The sequence below is a fragment of the Equus przewalskii genome, chromosome 11, assembly GCF_037783145.1.
Source record: "Equus przewalskii isolate Varuska chromosome 11, EquPr2, whole genome shotgun sequence".
NCBI lineage: Eukaryota > Metazoa > Chordata > Mammalia > Perissodactyla > Equidae > Equus > Equus przewalskii.
This window is the reverse complement of record NC_091841.1, coordinates 525,245-547,160: the sequence shown is the minus strand read 5'-3', so window position 1 is coordinate 547,160 and position 21,916 is coordinate 525,245. Positions and strand designations below refer to the sequence as shown.

Below are 21,916 nucleotides of genomic sequence, written 5' to 3'. Positions count from 1 at the left end.
GTGCATGGAACATTCTCGAGGATAGACCATATCTGGGGAAACAAAGCAAGTCTCAACAAATTCAAGAGGGCTGAAATAACATCAAGCATCTTTTCTGATCACAATGCTATGAAACTAGAAATCAACTACAAGAATAAAGCTGGGAAAGGGGCAAAAATGTGGAGACTAAACAAGATGCTACTAAAAAAAATGGATTATTGAAGAAATTAAAGAAAAAATCAAATATTATCTGGAGACAAATGAAATTGAAAACACGCCATACCAACTCATTTGGGATGCAGCAAAAGCAGTCCTAAGAGGGAAATTCATTGCAATACAGGCTCACCTCAGTAAACAAGAAAAAACTCACATAAGCAATCTCAAACAACACCTAACAGAATTAGAAAAAGAAGAACAAACAAAGCCCAAAATCAGTAGAAGGAGGGAAATAATAAAAACTAGAGCAGAAATAAACGATATTGAAACAAAAAAGACAGTAGAAAGGATCAGTGAAACAAAGAGTTGGTTCTCTGAAAAAATAAACAAAATTGACAAACCCTTAGACAGACTCACTAAGAAAAAAAGAAAGAAGACTCGAATAAATAAAATTAGAAATGAGAGAGGAGAAATCACAACAGATACCACAGAAATACAAAAGATCATAAGAGAATACTATGAAAAACTATATGCCAGCAAATTGGACAACCTAGAAGAAATGGATAAATTTTTAGACTCTTACAACCTCCCAAAACTGAAGCAGGAAGAAATAGAGAATCTGAATAGACCAATTACAAGTAAAGAAATTGAAACAGTAATCAAAAACCTCCCCAAAAATAAAAGTCCAGGACCAGATGGCTTCTCTGGAGAATTCTACCAAACATTTAAAGATTTAATACCTATCCTTCTAACTGTTCCAGAAAATTGAGGAAGATGGAGCACTCCCTAACACATTCTATGAAGCCAACATCACTCTGATCCCCAAACCTGAGAAGGACAACACAAAGAAGGAAAACTACAGGCCAATATCACTGATGAACATAGATGCAAAATCCTCAACAAAATTTTGGCAAACAGAATACAGCAATAAATTCAAAAGATTATACACCATGATCAAGTGCGATTTATACCAGGGACACAGGGATTGTTCAACATCCACAAGTCAATCAATGTGATATACCACATTAACAAAATGAGAAACAAAAACCACATGATCATCTCAATAGATGCAGAGAAAGCATTCGACAAGATCCAACATCCATTTATGATAAAAACTCCCAACAAAATGGGTATACAAGGAAAATACCTCAACATAATAAAGGCCATATATGACAAACCCACAGCCAACATCATACTCAATGGGGAAAAACTGAAAGCCATCCCTCTGAGAACAGGAACAAGACAAGGGTGTCCACTCTCACGACTCTTATTCAACATAGTACTGGGAGCAATTTGGCAGGAAAAAGAAATATAAGGAATCCAAATAGGGAGGGAAGAAGTGAAACTCTCGCTGTTTGCAGATGACACAATCTTATATATAGAAACCCCCAAAGAATCTGTTGGAAAACTATTAGAAATAATCAACAGCTACAGCAAAGTTGCAGGGTATAAAATCAACATACATAAATCAGTAGCATTTCTATACTCTAACAACAAACTAACAGAAAAGAGCTCAAGAACACAACCCCATTCACAATCACAACAAAAAGAATAAAATTCCATGGTGTAAATTTAACCAAGGAAGTGAAAGACCTATACAACAAAAACTACAAGACTTTCCTGAAAGAAATTGATGATGACATAAAGAGATGGAAAGATATTCCATGCACATGGATTGGAAGAATAAACATAGTTAAAATGTCCATACTACCTAAAGCAATCTACAGATTCAACACCATCCCAATCAGAATCCCAATGACATTCTTTACAGAAATTGAACAAAGAATCCTAAAATTCGTATGGGGCAACAAAAGACCCCGAATTGCTAAAGCAATCCTGAGAAAAAAGAACACAGCTGGAGGCATCACAATCGCTGACTTCAAAACATACTACAAAGCTAAAGTAATCCAAACAGCATGGTTCTGGTACAAAAACAGGTGCACAGATCAATGGAACAGAATTGAAAGCCCAGAAATAGATCCACACATCTATGGACAGCTAATCTTCAACAAAGGAGCTGAGGGCATACAATGGAGAAAAGAAAGTCTCTTCAACAAATGGTGCTGGGAAAACTGGAAAGCCACATGTAAAGAAGGAAAATTGACCATTCTTTTTCACCATTCACCAAAATAAACTCAAAATGGATCAAAGACCTAAAGCTGAGACCTGAAACCATAAGGCTTCTAGAAGAAAACGTAGGCAGTACACTCTTTGATATCAGTATCAAAAGGATCTTTTCGGATACCATATCTTCTCAGACAAGAGAAACAATAGAAAGAATAAACAAATGGGACTTCATCAGACTAAACAGCTTCTTTAAGGCAAGTGAAAACAGGATTGAAACAAAAAAACCCCACCAATTGAGAAAAAATATTTGCAAGTAATACATCTGACAAAGGTTTACTATCCATAATATATAAAGAACTCACACAACTCAACAACAAAAAATCAAACAACCTGATCAAAAAGTGGGCAGGAGATGTGAACAGACATTTCTCCAAAGAAGATACACAGATGGCCAATAGGCACATGAAAAGATGTTCATCATTGCTGTGCATCAGGGAAATGCAAATCAAAAGTACGCTAAGATATCATCTTACACCAATTAGAATGGCAAAAATAACTGAAACAAATAGTAACAAACGTTGGAGAGGTTGTAGAGAAAAAGGAACCCTCATACACTGCTGGTAGAATGCAAACTGGTACAGCCACTATGGAAAACAGTATGGAGATTTCTCAAAAAATTAAAAATAGAAATACCTTATGACCCAGCCATCCCACTACATGGTATCTGTCCAAAGAACTTGAAATCAGCAGTTCCAAAAGTCCCATGCACCCGTCTGTTCATCGCAGCATTATTTACAATAGCTGAGATGTGGAAGCAACCTAAGTGCCCATCAACTGATGATTGGATAAAGAAGATATGGTATATATATACAATGGACTACTACTCAGCCATAGAAAAGGATAAAATCGTCCCATTCACAACAACGTGGATGGACCTTGAGGGAATTATGTTAAGTGAAATAAGCCAGATAGAGAAAGACGAACTCTGTATTACTCCACTCATAGGTGGAAGTTAAACATATAGACAAAGAGAAGTGATTGGTGGTTACCAGGGGGAAGGGGGGGGTGGGGGGAGGGCACAAAGGGTGAAGTGGTGTACCTACAACGTGACTAACGATAATGTACAACTGAAATTTCACAATGTTGTAAACTATCATAATCTTAATAAAAAGTTAAAAAAAAAAAAGAAGCTGCAACATTATAAAAAAATAGCAACAGGTTATAAACCATTGAATAAAATGGAAACTGAGTTCATATTGTTATAAATAAATGAATAAATTGAGAATTTGACAAGGAATGAGAAATTTATTTAGTTTTAAAAAACTACTACAGGAAGTTTATTACAAAGGGGACAAGAATAACTCCACAGTAGAGTATCTAGCAGACACCACCTTTGTCAAGTAACCACAGTGAATGTCACCAACAATGGGAAAATCGAAATTGTGTGCCCCCTGGAAGGTTGGAACAAGCAGAATATGGCATTACTTCAGTCATATTCCCACCAAAGATGCAGATGCTGAACCTGCTCAGGAGGGAACATACAAAAACACAGTTTGAGGGATATTCTACAATTAACTGTACTATAATTTTCAAAAGTATCACAATTATGAAAATCCAAGAAAGGTTAAGGAACTGTTTCAAGCTAAAGGGGACTAATAAGACATAACTAAATGACAACACGTGGCTCAGAAATGGATCCTTTGGCAATAAAGACCATTATTAGGACAACTGACGGAACGTGAATGGGGCCTGCGGATTAGACAGTGGCACTGTATCAACACTAATATCCTTTTTCTGATGGTTGTGTTGTGGTTATTTGGAATCTCCTTCTTTGTAAGAAATCCACACTTAAGTATCAGGGACCAGCGATGGGGCATTATGTTAGCATCTTACTCTCTAAGGATTCAGGGGGGGAAATTCTTTATACTGTGCTGGCAAGTTTCCTATAAATTTCAAATTATTCAATAGAATATGTGAAGAAAAAAACAAGTAAAAAAAGTTTGTGTGCCTATGTATAAATAGAGAAAGAACTGAAAAGATACATATTAAACTATTAACTGTGGTTAGTTTTCAGGAGGGACTTATGAAATGGAGTAGGAGTGAAGAGGGAAAAGGGACCTTAAGATGTTACTCTGTAAACTTCTCTATTGTTTGAAACTCTTGAAGGAAAAAAAAAAAGTCAAGCTTTACCTTGGAAGAAAAAGGACTTAACTTGAAATGACTAGACTTTAAAGAGCTGCTTGTCGTAAACAGTACTTCTGGACTGCTGGGTTGAAAAGATTTTGAAGGATAATTTTTCACATTAGCTCCCACTGCAGAGCTACGTTGTTGCAATGTTGCTTCTGGCTACAGAATGTACTCTGAAAGAGTCAGGCAGCCTCCTCAGAGCTAAGTGTAGTTACCAATTTGGGGTGTTTTTTTGTTTACTTTGTCTAACCTTTTCTTCATAGGTGTTTGGGAATTTTTAAGTACTGGGTTCAACAGAACTTTCTTGTATTGTGTTCATATAACCAGAGGCGTAAAGCATTATTAAGTATTTGTAAATATTTAACAAAGATACAAAAATGAATGAGTATACTATTGGGAGGGGCTGATGTCACAAATGCTGAGTTTCAGTGAAAGCTTGAACCCTCCCCACAGCTCCTGATGTGGCCGCAAGAGTTTAACAATTGTCTGAGGGCAGAGTTTTACACTGAACTTCGCATTAGTGCTAGACTAGAATATAAGCTACCCTCAGTTTTACTGAGAAGGTATTATAAATGTAAAGAAAGGGAAAAAAGGAAGAAATGAGGAAGAGAGAATTTTAAAACCATGCATAATGTTTTCTATCAAACCACAAAGTTGTGCAATTACCTTTTGTTTTCGAGTTTTTTTTGAAAAAAGTGTGGAGGACTCACAGATAGCACATAGGCAGGGCTACTTAAAGTTCTCAAGTTACATATTTCATGGAATTTGTCCTCGGAAGTGTTTTAAAGTCACACGCTGTATATATTCAACTGTAGGTGACTCTCCATTCTAGTTAGAACTCTAAGCCATCATGGGACCTCATCTTTTACTCCATTTTCTCACTGGCCTGTGGTGACCGCCACAACAAATATATACATTTAGGGAAACTCCATACGGGAGGCATCTGATGAAAAGGGAACTTGGATTTGGGGAACCATTAAGTTTCTGCTTCCTTTTGTTTAACACAATATTAGATTTTAGGCTTATTTTGCAATGCCCAAAGTGCCTAGTACAGCGCTTGGCTCACAAAAGACAATAAGTACTTGCTGACTTTAGAAAAACTTCCTCTGATATGTGTCCTTAGAGACATGTTTCCCGGTCCTGATTCCCTGAGCTTCAGATAAAAATAGAACGTGATGGAAATTTGTTGCAGAAACAAACTTCTGGAAATATGCAATACTGGGTCATGCTTGTTTACCCTTTCCACCGATAACCACAGTGTAACTACATGCATGGAATTACAATACCATCTTATTTAAGTTCTCACAAACACTCTGGAAAAGAAGATCAGTTTAGGCACTTAGCTTTACAGTATTTGAACGTAAAAGTTATTTCTCTCTCATTTAGTAGTGCTTTCTAGCCAAAAAAAGTTCTATAGAGTCCAGGATATGACTTTACCTTCTACTACTATTAATAAATACAAGTTTTCAAAACACTTATTTAGGCCTAGTTTCCTATATTCTCACCAATAAAATTCTGTGTAATTGTCTGATTTAGAGAATATTTTATTTGTATTCATTATTCAAAGATCTCATTCTTGGGGGCCGGCCCTGTGGCCGAGTGGTTAAGTTCACTCCCTCTGCCTCGGCGGCCCAGGGTTTTGCTGGTTCGGATCCTGGGCGTGGACATGGCACCGCTCATCAGGCCATACTGAGGCGGCATCCCACATGCCACAACTAGAACATATACAACTATGTACCAGGGGGCTTTGGGGAGAAAAAGGAAAAATAAAATCTTTTTTTTTAAAAAAAAAAATCTCATTCTTTAAAGGTTTCTAGTTTGAGTAAACATAATTTTCATTCAGAATAGAACAAAGCACCCTTTATTTTTTTCTTTCCAGCCACCAGTATTCACCTTTCTGTAGCCTTGTGCTCTGGATTCCAGCTATCGTGTCTGAAGCCCTGGCCTCTCCACCTGCACACTGTGTTGTGAAGTCAACTCTCTGTGCCTCAGTTTCCTAATTTCTAAATCTACCCTTAGAAAGTAGTTGTGAGGATGGTTATTATATAATACTTAGCACAGTGTCTCTGTCACGAAGTCAATCTTATGAAAATGTGCCCAACATTGTATTAAACTTTGACTGAGGCGCAAGGAAAAATGGTTTCAGTTTCCAAAGAGTCTGCAATCTTAAACCGACTTGCACTGGAATAATTATATGCTAAGCTAAGAGCCGTTCAGGATGAATTTGTGTTTGAAGTCCTTGGAGGGGATATCATGGGCAAGGAGAAGTGGCACTGGGCTTGACAGATTGAGGAATGGTGAGAACATAGGACCTTCTGTAAAACAGAAGCAACTTTGATGAAACATTTTTTTATTTGAGAATTTCTTAGGTGTCATTCGTATAAAACCATTTTAATTATTTTGTTTATACAAAATATTCATATTTGTTTAAAATGTATAATTTCTTTATAAATGATAATCTAATTAGAAAAAATATAATTAAATGGTAAGTGCTTCACTACAATTCTTTTAGATCTGAAGAACAAACTAATTTACTAGCTACTAATGCCTTCTCCAGGTGGATATGCCTTTCTTCATTCATCTGTATCAAAAACTTGTGTCTGTTATATGCCTGAAGACAGTATATATGGTCTGCTAGTACCAGGCTTCACATCAGAATTATGGATGTTCAAAACCAATGAGGATATTGTTAGAAAGTTCTGTTCACTGTTCAGCAGACAGTAACATACTATCAACCTTCAATTTCAAAAAGAGACATAGGAATCCAAAGCAGAAAAATACCTCTGACCACCATTCACGCTGACTTCAGCCTTCTTTGTGTTCAAATTAGGAGACTAAGTCACATTCTCCCAAGGACCTGAGTAACCCAGGGAGGCGCGTGAACCCCTCCGGGCCCCTCTGGGACGCCACTGGATATTGTTACCTTCTCAATCACCAAATTGCCTACGAAGTGGGAAAATAACATGTGTCCTCAAATGTGGTTCCTAGGATCAGGCCACACAAGTTGAGAAGTGGAAAACATATTGCCACAACTTTTGTCAGAAAGCTTCAGCTTTTTAAAAACACACTTTGCCCTATTTGAGTTTCCCAGTGAGTTCGTACAGCTTCCAGAACCATCCCAGAACCACTGTGAGTCCTACTCTTGTGACGTTTTCCCTCCCCAAGCAGTGCCTCATACACTTTCTGCTCATCACAACTTTTCTGGCCCTTCAGATCCTGGCCGGTTCAGATCCTGGGTGCGGTCATGGCACTGCTTGTCAGGCCATGCTGAGGTGGCATCCCACATGCCACAACTAGAAGGACCCACAACTAAAATATACAACTATGTACTGGGGGGATTTGGGGAGAAAAAGCAATTAAAAAAAAAAGAAGATTGGCAACAGTTGTTAGCTCAGGTGCCAATCTTTAAAAAAAAAAAAAAAGTGGCAACATTTGCAAAGCCCAAACAAGAAAATAAAAAAGAGATGAGTGCAGATTATGTGTTTGATATAAGTAATTAAAATGTATTATAAAGATAGTGAAAGTATTTTTAATATACATATGTCAGTTCGTGTACCCTGGGAAGCAAACATTGAGACAGAATTAGAAATGCAAGAGATTTATCAGGGATAAGGCCTATGAAAGACAAAGGGGAGAGAACAGGAGAAGTCAGTCTGTGATGAAGGTCTCACACCTGTGAGAGGAGCCAGGGAAGAACCCAGAATTGAAGAGGAAGAGCTTTGGGCTACAGTGCGGCTCTTCTAAGAGAGAACGGCAATTTGAAGATTGCCTGTGTGGGGCAGAGATGGCCAGGCTGCAGGCCCGGAGCCATGCTCGGTCATTGGCCGAGAGCTGCCTGGGGAGAGTTTTCCCAGGGTTTGGATGCTGTGACAGATCCCAAAGGGGCTGCAGCTGGAGATTATCAGCTGATTGCACTCTCCAGCAAGTTCTCTCTTGAAAGGATCTCTGAGCAGTGCAACTCCATGGATGACACAATATGCATTGTATCAAACATGATAAAATAGAATTCCGTCTTAGTCAAGTTGCTTCTGTCAACTAGTAAGACACCAACATTATTTCTGCTAAATTTCGAATTTTTCTTTGCCAAAAGATGTGTGGCTTATAAGCTAATATGCTACCCTTTGATTCAGATGACTTGCTTCATGCTTTCTGACTCTGGTTCTGGTTTTTCATTTGCTTTGGGTAAAAATCAATTTGTAGGGGCCGGCCTGGTGGCCCAGCGGTGAAGTTCGTATGTTCCGCTTTGGCGGCCTAGGGTTTGCCGGTTCAGATCCTGGGTGCGGACATGGCACCACTTGGCAAGGCATGCTGTGGCAGGCGTCCCACATATAAAGTAGAGGAAGATGGGCACGGATGTTAGCTCAGGGCCAGTCTTCCTCAGAAAAAAGAGGAGGATTGGCAGCAGATGTTAGCTCAGGGCTAATCTTCCTCAAAAAAAAAAAATCAATTTGTAATGCAAAGCATCATCTGTCATCATCTCATGATAATAGCTTATTATAGATAGAGTCCATTATGATTGTAAGTTTTGGATGTTTCTCATCTGATTTCTATAATATAAAACAATTGTTAGATGTTATTAGTGATGCAATTTTGAAACAAACTTCTTATCATAAATCTTTGCATTTCTGAAAGAGTTTAATTAAAGAGCAACTCAAAGTTCCAAGGCATGCTGTTCAAAAGAACCAACAAAAACCTATTACTCCTTGTAACTATATATTTATGTGTTGAGAAGTATTGTGATACTGTACAACCAAAGTATAAAAATGAATTGGACGGGGCTAGCCCAGTGGCGTAGTGGTTAAGTTCACATGTTCCACTTCGGCAGCCCAGGGTTCATGGGTTCAGATCCCAGGTGTGGACCTACACACTGCCCATCAAGCCATGCTGAGGTGGTGTCTCACATACAAAATTGAGGAAGGTTGGCACAGATGTTAGCTCAGGGCCAGTCTTCCTCACACACATACACACACACACACACACACACAAAGAATTGGAGGCATAGACAGATAAAAGACAGATGATTATACGTAATTTCTGATTTCTATTTTTCACCTTCATCAATATGGCTTCATTGTTCCCCTTGATTGACTTGATAAAAATAAATACAAATGTAGATGAACTTATAAAATACATGTATGTTGAACATTAAATTTATTCTGCATGAAATATTGACTTAAAATGGGTTTTACAACTTTAAAATTTGGAGCATCCCTCTTTTACACTACAAATTAAAGGAGCACATTTCTTGGAGTGGGATAGTGGGTAAGAGCTTTTCTAAGAAGTAAAAAATACTGAAAAATGAGAGGGAAGAGTTCCACAAAGGTGACATGGAAACTGCCCAGGTTCTGGGAGACACGCCTGGTCCTCTCCAAGCCGTCAGTTGCTGCTCACCCCGCCTTACCAGCTCAGCGGGATTCTCACGTGAAAGGGAATTGGAGCTGGCAGTGTCCTCCACAATCCTCAACTCAATGTCACCAATCTTCTGGGAAATCAAAGCCATATCCTTTTTAGCTGTTGCTTCCAAAGATAGAAAAGAGTATACAGTGAAAAGTAAGTGTCCTTTCTTCCTCTGGTCCTTACTCACCGGGGTCATTTTCTGGAAGGAGCACAGTTACTAGTTTCTTGTTCGTTCTTTCAGAGATAGTATAAGTATTTGCGTATATACACATAGCCGTAAATCTCTATCTTCCACACTTATGGGAGCATGTTCTCTACATTGTTCTAGACCTTGCTTTTTTTCACAGTATAGCTTGGTGATTAGTACATAGAAATCTGCTCATTTTTATTTTAATGGCCACACAGTATTCCATTGTACTGATATGCCATAATTTATCTGAGTTCCTATTGATGGACATCTGGATGGTTCCTAGTCTTTTGGTATTATAAACAAGGGTGCAGAGAATATACTAATACGTGTATTATTTCGCAAATGTATGAGCATATCTGTAGGATAAATACCTACGTCTTTTTTTGGATATCAGGTTGGTCTTTTTTTTAATGATTTGTAGGAGTTGTATATTCATATAAATGAAGCTAGCCTTTTGGGCATAAGTCCCTAATCTTTAAAAGTTCAGGTTAAAAGTGGGTTGGAATCTTTCTATATTAAGTTTTCAATTTCTTTTTATGAATGTACATAGTATAAGGGAAAGAGGAAATTGTGTACATGTCAGGTGAGAATTATCAGTTGAAATTTCCTTATTTGATATATTTTCCTTTATAGTACAGTGAATTACTACCTGTAAGGATATACTAAAATTTTTACAGTGATGGTCCTATGAAATAAAATAATCCTTTTCATATTTCCCACTTTGTGAGCAAACTTCTTTTCTACTTGATACTTTGTCGTTTTCAGTAATTTGTCTTTTTCCTGAATGCCAATCTTAACACCATGTTACATCAAGGACTTGAAAATATAGAAACAAAGTGAAACATTAGCAAAGCTGGGCCTTTTGTAACATAATTCCCACAGACAGATGCAAAGCTGTCATGCAACCCAGGATTTCAAGAGCAGATAGAACTACTCTGTAACATTCCATAAGAAGTTAAAACCTGCTGAGCTGTAGACACTTTTGTTGGCATTACAGCAGTTGTGATCTGCAAAATCTTAAAGCAAACTTTTGTTGTAGCAAACTAAATAATATCTAAGGAGTTTATTTTTGATCTTATGATTCAGGATAAAAAAATTGTAACCCTTTTACACTCAGTGTTTACAAATTAATTTCCTTTATTTTTCAGAATATTTTTAATTTCAACAAGAAAAGAATAGCAAAGATGTCACGTATTAAATGCTGCCATCTTCCTATGATGCCACTTCAGGAGAACTCTTTAAAGAACACTAACCTTCAGAAAGATGTTTATCTACTTGCAAGGAACATAACCCCCAAGAGATTTTCTGGACTGTTGCCTAATTTGTTGGATTTTTATCAGATTTCCTGCATATGCTCAGGCACTCACACTTAATTAGTCATAATTCTTCTTTAGAAAAGGTTTGTGTTAGGGGCCGGCCCATGGGTGAGTGTTTGGGTTCGTGAGCTCTGCTTCAGCGGCCCAGGGTTTCACCAGTTCGGATCCTGGGTGCGGACACGGCACCACTCATCAGGCCATGTTGGGGCAGTGTCCCACATAGCACAACCAGAGGCACCCACAACTAAAATCTACAGCTGTGTACTGGGGGGCTTTAGGGAGAAGAAGAAGAAGAAAAAAAAAAAGAAGATTAGCAACAGATGTTAGCTCAGGTGCCAGTCTTTAAAAAAGAAAAGAAAAGAAAAGAAAAGGCTTGTTTTAAAGAGAAGTACAATTGTGATATCTTTGGAACTTATAAATATCTAGCCTAGAATTTCCTTAAGCTTGTCATCTGTTTCCTCATTTCAAAAGTTGAAACAGCGTCAGGCTGTGTTATAAAAATGTTGGGTTTGCTTTGCAAATACAGGAAAAGCAGCACTTCCTAATTTGCTTAGCGTGGAGCCCACATGACTTGGAATGATAGCTCCGGGCAGGTACTGTTCTAACAGCGGGAATGAGCAGCTTGTATGTGTGTAAGCACACGTGGATGCCTGTGTGCATCTGTGGTGGGAGTGTGTAGAAGTAATGTGATAGAGGATTTCAGAGAATCAGTATGAAAGTCAATTCATTCTTTAAACATTTGTGAGTGACAGAGAGAGGCTGAACTGGAGTGAACACACCTGGTTCAACCAAGCACATTTCCTCTCCTTTAGTCATTGATTAACTTATTTCCTTGAAATGAAAAGTGATAGTAAGTATTTTTCTATTCTTTAAATCCTTGAGCTAGGATTCATTAATAAGAATATTTTTATAGGAGCATGGTTTTTCCTAAAATGCTGTTTAAAGATGAGTTCACATTAGTACACTCTTTTAGATACTTAATAGAAGCTTATCATCATTTGTATCATAACTGTACTAAAAAAATTGACCATAGATCTAGTTCAAAATTCTATTCTATGTTGGAATTTACCTCACAATATCTGTGATAAATGGTTAAGCAGCTTTTAGTTGTTGTTCTTAGTTAAGAGAATTTATGGGAAACCATCTAGAACTGTTTCTGGTACAATTAACTTTTTGCTTAAAAACATTTTTTAATTTTTGCTGAGGAAGATTGGCCCTGAGTTAACATCTGTTCCAGCGTTCCTCTATTTTGTATGTGGGTCACTGCTACAGCATGGCTTGATGAGTGGTGTGTAGGTCCACTCTCGAAATCCGAACTGGGGAACCCTGGGCTACTGAAGCAGAGCGCATGGACTTAACCGTCATGCCACCAGGCCGGCCCCTTCTAAACGTTTTGTAAATGAAGAAATTTTACCAGAGGATAATCATTAACTTTATTCAGAGATTTAACATGAAGTTCTTTTTTTCCTGATTGTTTGTATGTTTTACTAGTTATGTGAGTGAAACATGTTTATGTTTATAAATCTAAACAAAACAGCAAGTTCAAGCGCACTGAAGCCCTAATTCTTAGCAATAGTCACTATTAACAATCAGGTGTGTGTGTATTTGAGTATATGTAAACATTAAGATGATATTTTTTATTTTACAGAAACAGGTCATTTGTAACAATAAAGGTCATTTTAAAACAATATGTCTTAGATATCTTTCTCTGTAAATAAAAACAGATGTGTCTTATTCTTTCTAATCCTGCAGTGTTTCCATCATGTGCTGGACCACAGTGACTAATCCCAACTCTAAGACATACATTTCATTTCCACACTGTAACAGTTTTGAATCCGGGATGCCGCTTGTATTTTACAATCCGTGACATTTAGCGCTACCATTGCCAGCCAGCATTTGTGACCTTGTTGTCTTTGCCTCGTTGTCATTGTGAGCTTGTTGTCTTTGCCTGGTTGTCATTGTGAGCTTGTTGTCTTTGCCTCGTTGTCATTGTGACCTTGTTGTCTTTGCCTACTTGTCATTGTGAGCTTGTTGTCTTTGCCTGGTTGTCATTGTGACCTTGCTGTCTTTGCCTAGTTGTCATTGTGACCTTGCTGTCTTTGCCTCGTTGTCATTGTGAGCTTGTTGTCTTTGCCTGGTTGTCATTGTGAGCTTGTTGTCTTTGCCTGGTTGTCATTGTGAGCTTGTTGTCTTTGCCTGGTTGTCATTGTGAGCTTGTTGTCTTTGCCTAGTTGTCATTGTGAGCTTGGTGGCAATTGTTCGAATTGTCATCGCTTTAATTCAGTTATGTGCATTGTGGGTGCTATAGGTGTTGAGTTTAATCGCTGTTTAAAATGTTTGGGGAAAGATGGCACTAATATTTTTCATTGTAACAAAAATTTATTGTTTATGCAGAAAGGCACAGAACAGAGCAGCAGGACATAAATTTGATTTTTAGTGAAGTGAATATTTGTCATTCAGGAAATAACTGTGCTAATTGCATCTTTTTATTTTTTTGGAAAGGAATGATCAAATTCTTTATGAGATGGAAGAAAGTAGGAAGCTCATAAATAAGGAAGTTGTGTTTGAATTTATTACCAAGATGTATGCAAGAGGATTGCCTATCATCAGCCGAGCAATGCAAGTGAGAGCTAGAGAACATGCCGAATTTCTCAAAATTGATTAATATATTTCAAAGCAACGGGAGGCTGGCATGACCACTGCATCCATCTCACAGAACTGTTCTGAAGGCATGTGTCATAGTTTAATTGGCAGCAGTTTTTCTTTCTTGCTGGCTCATAAAATAATGATGGTCTTACTATCATGATGGCATGATGGCTAAGATTAGACCAACTACAGCATCTATGATCAATAGTAAGCACTGTGCTCAAGACTTTTATATAAATTTTCTTTTCTTTTTTTCTGCTTCTTCTCCCCAAAGCCCCCCCAGTACGTAGTTGTATATCCTAGTTGTATGTCCTTCTGGTTGTGCTGTGTGGGACGCCGCCTCAGTGTGGCCTGATGAGTGGTGCCATGTCCATGCCTGGGATCTGAATGGGCAAAACCCCTGGCCGCCGAACTGGAGCATGCAAACTCAACCATTTGGCCATGGGGCCGGCCCCATAAATTTTCTGCATACATTTTCTAAATGAATTATTATAAATAGACTTTATTTTTTAGAACAGCTTTAGATTTACAGAAAAATTAAGAACACCATACAGAAAGTTCTCATATATCCCACACCCAGTTTCCCTTATAATTATTTTATATTAGTATCATACAATTGCCACAATGATAAGGTACATGGTTTATTCCGATTTCCTTAGTTTTGCCTGATGTCCTTTTCTGTTCCAGGATCCCACAGTACATTTACTTGTCATGTCTTCTTTGGTTCTTCTTGACCATGATAGTTTCTCAGACTTTCCTTGTTTTGATGACCTTGAAACTTTTAAGGAGTACTGGTCAATTTATTTTGTAGGATGCACCTCTGTTGGTACTTGTCTGATGTTTTTCCTCATGATTATGACTGGTGTTATGGATTTTGGGGAGGGAAACCCAGAGATAACATATTATCTCAAGGGTAGTGTTGACCCTGTTCACTTGGCTGAGACAGCATATGTTAGGTTTCTCTACTGTAAAGTAACTCTCCCCTTCACCCTCCCACCCTCCACCCCCTGCACCCTGTCTCCCCTTGGAAGGAAGTCGCTATGTGCGGTCCACACTTAAGGCAACAACCGGATTCTGACCGTTCCGACTCCTAGCGCCCCGTGGGCCGCCGAGCTGAGGCTGCCGGCGCTGTCAGACAGGGCTCCGCGCTGTTCACAGGGTTCTCACGGCCGATTTTTTCGGAAGTGGGTGGCCAGGTCCTTCTTCCTAGTCTGTCTAGTCTGGAAGCTCCACTGAAACCTGTCCGCCATGGGGGACCCTGCTGGAATTTGAAATCCTGGTGGCAGAGCTCTCAGCATCACAGCCACACTCAGCCACCACAGTGTGACAGCCGACAGATGGGTGTGGGTCCCTGCCTGGGGGAAAGAGCCCGGCCAGGCGGTGAGAGCACTGGAGCCTAACCACCAGACCGCCGGGCTGCCTGGAGAGTCTATGGACATTGTTTGAAATTCTTCTGTATGGGAGATGTGTCTCTTCTCTCCCATTTATTTATTTATTTCAATCATTTACATCAGTGTAGACTCACGTGTGTTTATTTTATACTTTGGGGTACAGTTCAGTACCTTTTTATTTATTTGGTTGCTCAAAATGTTCCATATTTGGCCATTGGGAGCTGTTCCAGTTCGCTCCCATACTCCTTGGACATACCCCTCATCAATGCCAGTTTTATTTTTGTTTTTATTTTTCAGCATTTCTTTCTTATTTATTTATTTATTTTTGAGTAAGACCAGCCCTGAGCTAACATCTGCTGCCAATTCTCCTCTTTTTGCTGAGGAAGACTGGCCCTGAGCTAGCATCCATGCCCATCTTCCTCTACTTTATATGTGGGACGCCTACCACAGCATGGCAGGATGAGCAGCGCCATTTCCGCACCCGGGATCCAAACCGGTGGACCCTGGGCAGCTGAAGCAGAACGTGTGGACTTAACCGCTGTGCCACCGGGCCAGCCCCTTAACATTTCTTATTTCCTAGTATCTAGTTGAATTCTTACAACAATTCTATGAGGTAGGCATTGTTATCTCCTTGGCTCTCGATGAAGAAATTGAAGTTCACAGAGATTAAGTAGCTTGCCCAAGGTCACATAGGAAGCAAAGGACTAGATTTGAATTTTGCTCTGTCTGAAAGCTTTTAATAACTTTTAATATATTATCCTAATATTTAAAATGTAATAAATTACGTCATTTTAAGAAAAAGAATTCTGCCATTATATCCTGATAGATATGTGCATTTCCATCTTGATTTTGGACTAACAAGAGGAAAATGTATCAGCCTGGAGCCGAACACAGAACTTTGGGGACCCTGTAAGCCTGTGCGTGTCTACTCAAACTATCAGATTCTGGTATCCATGGCTCCAGGCTGCCCACCCTCTGTGGGAGCTGAGTTGCTCTTCTGTTCAGAGGTTACTTACTGCAAACCCTTGTAGTAGAGTGTGTCAGGCCATGATTTTGTTGCCATGTCTTGCAGGAATATCCTCTTTTCTTCCATTCAACAAAGTTTTATGGGAGCCTACTGTTCTGGTGGAACTTACACCCTAGTAGGAAGAGACAGAATCAACAAGTATGTCAGCAAATGCACAAGCTATTTCTAGGGGGTGAGAAATGCTAGCTGAAGGTCAGGCGACAGGTTGCAGTACTTGAGGGGTCTCTGAGAGAGGAGGAATTCAGAGAGCTAGGCCTACGGCCCTTGAGAAGGAGCATGGGTGTTACTCCCACTTCATGGGGTTGCCTTTGGGCTGGGTTCCGGCAGGAGAGCGACATGGCCTCCTGACTACTCACATATCTTACCTCTCCCCTGACCCTCCTCCTGGCCACACAGGCCTTCTAGCTCTTCCTGAAATGTGTCGTCTCTTTTCTGCCTTTTGGTCTTTACATTTGTCATTTGGTCAGCCCAGAAAAAACGACATAAAACAAGAACACTATCCCTCCACAAATGACGTGGCTCCCTTCTTCACATCACGTAGGTCTCTGTTTAAAGCCATCTCCTTGCGCATCCTACCTAACCATGCTCCATCCCGACCCTCACCACTCTGTCCTCTCCAACCTCCAGGCATACTCTATATCTTTCTCTTGCTTTACTTTTCTTCAGAGCACTTATTGCTACCTGACTTTATTTCTTTATTTGTTTATATTCTTTCAACCTCACTAGAATGTAAATGCCACATGAGGGCATGAATTTTGTCTTTTCTGTACATCATTGTATAATACCCAGTGCATAGAACATTGTCTAGCCCATAGTGGGTGATTTTATTAGTTATCTATTGCCATGGAACATATTACCCCAAAACTTAGTGGTTTAAAACAGCAAGTATTAGGGCCAGCCTGGTGGCACAGCGGTTAAGTTCGCATGCTCTGCTTCAGCAGCCTGGGGTTCGCTGTTCAGATCCTGGACAGGGATCTACACACCATTTATCAAGCCATAGTGTGGCAGGCATCCCACATATAAAATACAGGGAGATGGGCACAGATGTTAGCTCAGGGCCAATCTTCCTCAGCAAAAAGAGGTGGATGTTAGCTCAGGGCTAATTTTCCTCAAAACCAAAACCCAAGCGAGTATTAATTTTCTCACAGTTTCTATGGATCAGGAGTTCAGGAGGGGCTAAGCTGGGTATTTGTGGCTCAAGGTCTTTCAGGGGTTGCAGTCAAATGTTGGCCAGGCTGCAGTCCTCTGAAAGCTTGACCGAGGCTAGAGGGTCTGCTTCCAAACTATGCATGCGGCTGTTGGCCCACAGGGCTGCTCTCAACGTAGCAGGTGAGAGTCGCAGTACCTTTTTATGACCTAGTGTCTGAAATTGCACACTGTTATTCCCACTCATTCTATTCGTTAAAAACAAGTCCGTAAGTCCAACCGACAATCAAAGGGAGGGGAACTAGGGACTACTTCTTGAAGCAAGGAGTATCAAAGAATTTATGGACGTATATTTTAAACTGATACAGTGATCAATTAATATTTGTTGAATGTGAGGATGTATGAATTGAGGTTATACCTTAAGCAATCACTCTGGTTGCCGTGTGGAGAATGGACTCTAGGTGGGCAAGAGCACAAGCAACAAGATTGACGAGGGGGCTGGCAGCCAACATTTATCAATTCTTATTCTGTGCCAAGACCTGGTCCAAGCACTTTACAGCCATTTACACATTTAATTCTCAGAACAACCTGATGAGGTGTGCATCATTCAATTGTCTCCATTTTATAGATGAGGAAACAAGGCACAGAGACATTAAGGATCAGTTGTGTAGCTGAAAGCTGATCTGATGCTACAGCGGACACCAGCTCTGAGCGAGGAGATTTCAAATGCCTCCATGTTTTCTAATTTGTGATCCCAGCTCATAAAACCCCGGAGCACAAGGTATTACAGGAATCTCTAAGTTGGTTGAAGATAATGCCACAGACATAAGAAATAATATACTCATAAACATGTGCTATAGATTCTAACTTTTTCTGATGATATTAGAGTAGCCCATGACTTATCTCTTTTATTCAATAATAGAAGTACATTACTATCATCAGGATATGACCATGGGGCTTAAATTTTTACCTTAAATGTTTTGGGGGCAAGAAATAAATTTATAGAGAGACGTCAGCAACATGGCAGTGTGAGCTCACCAGGAACTCTCTCCCCTCCAAATTACAACCAAAAAGAGCAACTGCTTTCCAACCAAAAAAAAAAAATCCTAATAGAAATCGTCAGAGACCCACAGCAGCCAAACAACAGAGGGTGGAGAGGCTGGAGCTGCCCTCAGAGGAGCTGGAACCGGGTAGGAGAGAACTTTGCTCCCTCCCCTAGAGACTGGGATCGCTGCTGAGGGTGAGGGAAGGAGCAGGGGAGGGGCCATGCATCTGGGGATCGTCCAGTATTCCCACCATCCGTGCAGCAGAAACCCTCTAATGGGGGAAAGCTTTCACATGGGGGAACCCCAGCAAGCCAGGGCCCCAGGAAACCAGAGAGCGAGAGCTGATCCGAATCCAGGTTGGCATGTGAGAGAAAGTGCCACTACTCCCGCAAGCCATGCTGTGCACCACCATCACGGCTGAAGGCAGGGGGCTCAGAACGTGTGACTCTCACTCCTCATCTAGTGGCGACAGGCTGTAACTGCAACCAAATAATAGCATCACGCGCAAAAACCACTCCTCTACCGTCCAGCAATTTATAAAAGCTCCAGACCAGAAGGAAAACAATAAAAACACAGAATTAAGTCCTGAGGACTTGGAAATAGGTAAACTAAGTGAAGATGAGTTCAAAATAGCTATCACCAAAATATTCAGTGAGGTAAAGGGAAATATAGAGAAACAAGTCAACAAGTTCCGGAGTTACTTCACAAAAGAGATTGAAATTATAAAGAAGAATCAATCAGAAATACTAGAGATGAAAAATACAATGGATCAGATAAAACAGAATATGGATTCCCTGAATGCCCATGTAGACACTATAGAGGAGCAAATTAGCATAATCGAAGATAGACAGGCTGAATGGCTCCAGACAGAGGAAGAAAGAGAACTAAGAATTAAAAAAACTGAAGAAAATCTCTGAGAAATTGCTGACTCAATGAGAAAACGCAACTTAAGAATCATTGGAATTCCTGATGGCATGGAAAAGGAAAATGGAGCAGAAAGTGTGCTCAACAAAATAATACAAGACAACTTCCCAAATCTAGGGATTGAGAGAGAAATGTGTGTGGAGGAAGCTTTCAGATCTCCTAGATTTGTGAATGTAAAAAGACCTACTCCAGGGCATATAGTAGTAAAAAGGGCAAAAATGAATGGCAAAGAAAGAATACTCAGGGCAGCAAGGCAGAAGAAAATAACCTACAAAGGAACTCCTATGAGACTTTCAGCGGATTTCTCTACAGAAAGCTTACAAGCTAGGAGAGATTGGAGTGACATATTCAAAACTTTAAAGGATAAAAATCTTCAGCCAAGAATACTCTATCCAGCCAAAATATCCTTCAGATACGAGGGAGAAATTAAATCTTTTCCAGACAAACAAAAGCTAAGGGATTTTGTAGTCACAAGACCTCCCCTACAAGAAATCCTCAAGAAGGCTCTCATACCTGAAAAAAGGAAAAAATGAGAAAGGGGTCACAAAACACAGAGTAGGGAGACAAATAGATAGAATCGGAATAGGATGGCAGATATTCAACTGTAGCATTAAGATGAAGGGAAGGAAATCACCAAAGCAAAGACAATCTTATCACTCTAACCACAAACTCACAAGACAAGTTGGAATGAGAGATGAAAATAATAATTTAGGAGGGGAGGAGGAAAGGGACTGAAACAGTCCAGGCTAAGTAAATAAGAGATCACCAGAAAATGGACTATGTTATACACGAGATTCTGAATACAAACTTCAGGGTAGCCACTAAACTAAAGAACTGAACAGAGACACAAAACATAAATAAGGAAAAATCTAAGAAACCCAGCATAAGAAATTGCAGAAGTCAATGGGTAGGCTAAAACACACAGGACGAGAAACAAAGGAAACACAGGAAAACCAGAAAACGAGCAACAGAATGACAGCATTAAGCCCTCATGCATCAATACTCACCCTCAATGTAAACGGATTGGACGCTGCAATAAAAAGGCACAGAGTGGCAAGACAAATTAAAGAAAAAGATCCAACAATCTGTTGCCTCCAGGAAACACACCTCAGCTCCAAGGACTAACACAGGCTCAGAGTGAAGGGGTGGAAGACAATACTCCAAGCTAATAGCAAACAAAAGAAAGCAGGTGTCACAATAAGTATATCACACAAAACAGAGTTCAACATAAGGCAGGTACAGAGTGACACAGAGGGACAATATATAATGATCAAAGGGACACTTCATCAAGAAGAAATAACGCTTATAAATATCAATGCACCCAACACAGGAGCACCAAAGTTCATAAAGCAACTATTAACAAACCTAAAAGAAGATATCAAAAATAACACAATAATAGACGGGGACCTCAACACCCCACTCACATCAATGGACAGATCATCCAGACAGAAAATCAACAAAGAAACAGCGGAGCTAAACGAAAAGCTAAAGCAGTTGGACTTAATAGACATATATAGAACACTCCACCCAAAACAGCAGCATACACCTTCTCAAGCACGCATGGAACATCCTCAAGGATAGACCATATCTTGGGAAACAAGGCAAGCCTCTACAAATTAAAAAAAAATTGAAATAATAAAAAGCATCTTCTCTGACCATAATGCTATACAGCTAGAAATTAATTACAAGAAAAAAGCTGAGAAAGGCACAAGGATATGGAGACTAAACAATATGCTATTGAACAAGCAATGGCTCATTGAAGAAATTAAAGAAGAAATCAAAAAATACCCGGAGACAAATGAAAATGATAACATGCCATACCAACTCATATGAGATACAGCAAAAACTGTATTAAGAGGGAAATTCATCACAATACAGGCACATCTTAACAAACAAGAAAAATCCCAAATCAGCAATCTTAAACTACACCTAACTGAATTAGAGAAAGGAGAACAAAGCCGAAAGTCAGCATAAGGAGAGAAATAATAAACATCAGAGCAGAAATAAATGCTATTGAAACAAAAAAGGCAGTAGAAAGGAGCAATGAAACAAAGAGCTGTTTCTTTGAGAAGATAAATAAAATTGACAAAACCCTAGACAGATTTACAAAGAAAAACAGAGAGAAAGCTCAAATAAACAAAATCAGAAATGAAAGAGGAGAAATAACAACAGACTATGCAGAAATACAACGAATTATAAGAGACTACTACGAAAAACTCTATGCCAGCAAAATGGATAACCTAGAGGAAATGGATAAATTCTTGGACTCCTACAATCTCCCAAAGCTTAGTCAAGAATAAGCAGACAATTTGCAAAGAACAATCACAAAGAAAGAGATTGAAGCAGCAATCAAAAGCATCCCAAACAATAAAACCCCACGACCAGATGGCTTTCCTGAGGCATTCTACCAAACTTTCAGAGAGTATTTAATACCTATCGTTTTC

At 39.4% G+C, this 21,916-nt stretch overlaps 1 long non-coding RNA gene across 2 annotated transcripts in view; it reads left to right on the top strand.

Annotated features, from left to right (window-relative positions):
• The window catches only part of LOC103543325 (uncharacterized), a 68,117-nt gene extending 55,137 nt beyond the window's left edge, over positions 1-12,980 (top strand). For both annotated transcript variants that reach the window (XR_011524041.1, XR_011524040.1), the window contains one exon: positions 11,125-12,980. This is a non-coding gene — a long non-coding RNA (uncharacterized lncRNA). The remainder of the gene's footprint in view (positions 1-11,124) is intronic.
• Positions 12,981-21,916: the final 8,936 nt, after the last annotated feature.